General features: G+C 47.5%; 1 non-coding gene across 1 annotated transcript; it reads left to right on the forward strand.

Annotated features, from left to right (window-relative positions):
* The first annotated feature begins 630 nt into the window (after positions 1 to 630).
* TRNAE-UUC lies at positions 631 to 702 on the forward strand. Its single transcript has one exon. It is a non-coding gene; the product is annotated as a tRNA-Glu (tRNA).
* Positions 703 to 5,233: the final 4,531 nt, after the last annotated feature.

Genomic DNA, 5,233 nt, shown 5'->3' on the forward strand with positions numbered 1-5,233 from the left:
CATCTCCCCGGCACTTACCCTCAGCTTGCCACCCAGGGGATGGCGTGGCAGTGGAAAAAAAGGTATCACTTATCAGAAGGACAAGAGTATGAGCAGCATCTGGAAAACATTTAACAGTTACCACAGTACACACTTGCCAATTGCACTGCAAATTTGAGCACTGCCCCCAAGCTCTTACAGGGTCTTATGCAGTGTACTTATATGGATAATGTCCTTTCCTGGTATTTTAGCCTTTTTTTTCCCCCTCTCTAGGGCTAGGTCTCATTCATCACCTCTCTTTCTGCCACATATCACACCCCCAGCCCCCCTTGGTTGCCCTTACCTCTTCCTTTCCCAACAGCTGAGCCTCCAGTCCTCCTCCACTTGCTGCTTTTCAGCGGCGCCCTTGGATGCCACCATCCCCTGCAGATTGGCACCATCTGTCATGTCACCTTCTGCCTCTGAAACAGCTTCCTCCCTGCCTACTTATTTGGCTAACTCCTTAGGGTAGCTCCAGCAAGCTACAACACCCTGCAGCAAAGCGTGCGCTCCTCACAAGATTCACAAGATTGGACTCTCACACGGCAGCCCCTTTACTGAGTCTTTCCCACCCGTTTCATCCTGCACTGCTCCTGCTCACACCTTCAGGGCTCCCATATGGTCTAGTGGTGAGGATTCCTGGTTTTCACCCAGGCGGCCCGGGTTCGACTCCCGGTGTGGGAATACGGAGTCATTGGCATCAATTTTCGGCTTTGTGTTTGATAGTCTGGGATCAATCTTGGGGTTTCCCTCTGTCTCCGAGAAAACTTGCTGCTGAAAACCAACACGTTTATGTTGGCAGAGGGAAAAGCTTTACTTAAAGTTGGGTCTTCATCTGTGAGATAAGGTAGCAAGAAACAAGGAGTTTGGGCCAAGGAGAGGGGGGTGAATTTGCCCTGGTCACAGAGAGCCTCAGTGGGGTCAGGGAAGAGGATGGCCAGTGGCTTTGGTGTTACCCATTGCCTTTAGGCTAGATATCAGGGAAGTTTTTGACACAGAAAGACTAGTCAAGCATCGGAACAGGCTATCCAAGGAAATGATGGAGTCACCATCCTTGGCAGTGTTTAAAAAACATGTAGATGAGGCACTTAAGGACATGGTTTAACAGGCATGATGTTGCAGGGTTTATGATTGGACTTGACAACCTTGAAGGTCTTTTTCAACTACAATGATCAGTTCCTAAGTCAGACCCTCCAGGCAAATGCCCCAGACCTTGACAGGAGCCTCTGTCCTTCTGTGTGGGGAAAGAACCAACAGGGCAGAGACTTAGGTGAGCCGGGGGAGAAAGTGAGACACCAGGAAAAGAAGGGATGAGGACAGAAAGAGAAGCACTGATGGAGGATGGGTTTAGGCTGTGTTGCTGCTCTTTCTGCTGGCATTTATTCTGCCATAAATGTGAAACTGGGTACTGTTTAATGCCCTGATTTTTATTCTTGCATTGGGAAAAAAAAAAGGCAAAGGAAAATAAACTGCCAATCCACAGTGCAGCTGAAAGGGCAGCTGCAAAGGAGGACAGGCTTTGAACAACCCCGGGCACCTAAAATAACTGGCAACTGAGGACGACACAACCAGCAAGGAAACAKGCCAAGCTGAGGCTGGGTCCTCTCTGAGGGGAAAGCAGCGAGCACCAGGTTCATTGCTGAAGCATTTCCATCACTTTTCCTGCCACTGACAAAGCAGATGGTGCTGGATTAAGACACTACCACTTAGGTATGGCCATGCACACCTGKTGCTTAAGCTCCCTTGGGAGCTGCGGGAGATCCAGGTGCTGCTCAGCCAGGGAGCAGCAGAAACGTGATGGGATCGGCCCCATCCGCTGGGCTGCACGAGCCCTCCCCGGCACCCCCTGCATGTGTAGGCTCCCAAAAACCTGCCCTAGCCAGCTATGTTCCCCAGCTCTGAGCCCACCAGCATCACCCAGAGCCAGCTCCCACCTGCCAGGAGGTGGCAGGTCCCTGCTGGGACCCCTGTCCCTCTGCACCAGCAGCCAGCGGCTGCAGGGAGCACCCAAGGGCCTCTCCCATGGCACTGYATCAAGCCCCAAAACGTCCCAGTCCTCAGCAGTCACATGCACAGGTTAAGCTGAGCATGYGCGTAGCTGCACTCAGGGAAGAGGCTTAGGGATTTAGCCCCCAGGAGCTATATTTTCTTATTGTATGTAAAGGGTCCTACACATCTTTTTCTCATACACAGACAACAGGAGTCTGTTTAAAGCCAACGAACCTCCTCACCCCACCTCAGGTACCACCTTGTAATCACCACAAGAAATTCCATACCCTGTATAAAGGAAAATGTATGGCAAGGACTTGCCTACCACATGCCTGCAAAAATAATTAAATGTTGATGCCAGAATATATGAAGCTGGAGGCTGGCAAAATTTCTCGGAGCCTTTTCATCTCCAACTTTTGAGTTCATGGGGAAAGAAAATGGAAGTTTGGCAACGATAAGAGATTTAAGGGAGTCCGTGAGAAGCCTTTTTTTTGTAAGCAGAAAGCAAAGTTTTCATTAATCTTTTTATCTGTCAAGACAGTGCATTAACTTATGTATAGCYATGAATTCTGCTCAGTATGTGATACCATGAATTCTGCTCAGTATGTGATATTATACTACACAACCACCGATATATATGTAGATATATCTTATACGTATATACTTTTTTTTTCTGTAAAATACGTTTTGGCTTATTGAGTTGCTGAAACAAATCATTCACYTCTCCCCYTTTTTCCCCCCTCTTTTTTTAAATAAACATCATCCACCATATATTACACAAAGGTTCACCCCATCACAAGCACAGAAATCCGGATACAAGCAGACAGAGAAAAGAAGCAAAGCTGGATGCCAATGCCACCAGGCCTGGGGAAATGGGTGGCAAACGTGGGCTAAGTGAACAAAAGCAGGATGGCTAGAAAATGGGCTGTTTCCCATGYGTGCTGCAGGGCAGGAGTGAACTGACCTTGGCTGTGGATAATTAGAGAGGGGAAAGATCACGGCAAAAGCGAGCCCTTGGCTGGACGTCAGCCACACGCTTCTGTCCCCAGCCAAAACCCGTGTCCAGCTCTGCTCCGTTCAGCCTCCTTGGAGAAGAGCAAACTGATATTTTTGGATGTGGCCCAGGGATCAGGGRCTGCTGTTCGCACATGCGCAGGGAGGTGTCTGCGTGAGTCTGCTTCTTATCCCTTGTTTTGCCATTTCCTCTCCTTCCTGGTCCCCGGGTTCTTCATCTCTCAGTGGATTTCAGCGACTCCCGTGCCAATGATATTCTTGGYGATACAGTTGTTTTCCTCATGTTTCTTCTTCCATGTGCCTTTGACAACCTCAGTGTCATGCCTGGCCCTCAYGGCTTCCTCTTTCACGTGCTCGGGGATCCTGCCAGAGCTCTCGCTCCCTGCATGGGCAATGGCGAATGCCTCGCCTCTCATCCTGGCTTTTCCTCGTGCTTGCACGGCCGCAGCTCTCCTAGTCAGGGATGTGGCTCAGATGTCCAGATATAGGACATCTATAGATGTCCTATATAGATCTCAGATACCAGAGATATAGGTAGACAAGTGATTTAAAGGCCCTATTTTAGAACAGTAAACTGCAACCTCCTCCTGCTCCCTTATCTTGGCCTGCCTGTCGCTTTCAGTGCAGGTAGCCACCTTCTTCGTGTCTCCCTTGGATGTGTTTCTCCCAGCATTTCAACAGGAGTTCTTTCTCATCCTCCCATCAGGTTTGGGGTCTACAGGGCCCTGTCCTTGGTTCACCTTTCTCTGCCCACCCCATAGCTGGGTGGTTTTGTTTGCAAACAGAGCTCATGCTTGTCACTGCACTCAGATCTACTTACAGTTCCAGCTGTCTCCTTCTGTCCAATCTATAATAGTAGCCAGTCTTTCAGATATCACTTTTGGGATGCCAATTCAAGTCCCCGACAGTTAAAAAAATTCTCTTTTTATCCCCCATATCTTCTACTCTGTCCAAACAGCTGCCTAGTTCCTGGTGTGAGTGCTGCAGATCATATCCCCCAGTTCACCTTGCCATGAGTGTCTCACGTAACCAGGAGGAGTCATCTCTGCCATAGCCAGCTCACGAAGGTCTTGGACATTCATTCTGCGTCATTTATTTTATACAATATGATGCAGTCACCCAGTTCCTCATGTTCTTATATATTCATTGGTGCAATATCCGTTTCTCCACCTTTGGTTTGCCTCAACTATCCCATCCCTATCAACTTGTAAGGCTACTGCTGCATCCCTGGCCCATATTCCTGCAGCTTCACTGCTGCTCTGGCAGCTCTTGCTGTGCTCCTCTTATCTTCTTGTGCTTCCTGGAGAGGTGTTTATTGAAAAGTGTAAAGTATTCAGGCCCTTGTACAACACAGAGCATGTTGGGGGCCCAGTCCACAATGAAGGCCTCGAAGTACTGTCACTAATCTAAGTGATAAAATAACAGGCACATCAAAATGGGCAGTAGGTTTAACTAGACTCATCCAGTTTTTCTCCCGTACTCTGATACAGATGGTCAAGACTGACTGACTCGGGACTCAATGATCTTAAAGGTCTTTTTCAACCATAATGATTCTATGACTCTGCTGGGCTGCTGGTGAGAAGACTTTTATTATCAGTTTTTATCAGACTGATCAGACTATGACTGATAAAATTATCACACACAGCAGCTACAGGTGGGAATAGCAAAGGTCACACCTGCATAGCAAGCACCAGGCCTGATATTTGTACATTTACCTGTATAATGCACTTCCACTGATTAAAGAAAAGGCACCAGGTACCTCTCCACAAGTGACAACCAATAGGTTGCAGAAAGCTGTTGCATCATCTCAGACTTCTAAGGTTGCTGCTGGTGAGAAAGCCCATGCTTACTTTGGCTGTAAAATGTTTTTTTTCATGATAAATCTTCTTGCTTCATAGAATGTATTTTTTTCATGATAAATCTCCTTGCTTCAGCCCTCTTCCTGAATGCTTACCAGAAGTGGTAGAAAAACAGTGTCATTGTCTTTTCAAAGTAAAGCCAAGTCACATTCATCTTGCAGGTTTTGAAAAGGAAATTTGAAGGGGTTTTTTTTTCAGTAAATATTTTTTTTAATTTTACTGCATTTCACCAGAATAACTTGTCTTAACCAACCTGCTTTTCCCTTCCTTCCTTCCTTCCTTCCTTCCTTCCTTCCTTCCTTCCTTCCTTCCTTCCTTCCTTCCTTCCTTCCTTCCTTCCTTCCTTCCTTCCT

Source organism: Nothoprocta perdicaria, unplaced genomic scaffold (assembly GCF_003342845.1).
Source record: "Nothoprocta perdicaria isolate Ctin4 unplaced genomic scaffold, notPer1 scaffold_99, whole genome shotgun sequence".
In the NCBI taxonomy this organism is placed as follows: domain Eukaryota; kingdom Metazoa; phylum Chordata; class Aves; order Tinamiformes; family Tinamidae; genus Nothoprocta; species Nothoprocta perdicaria.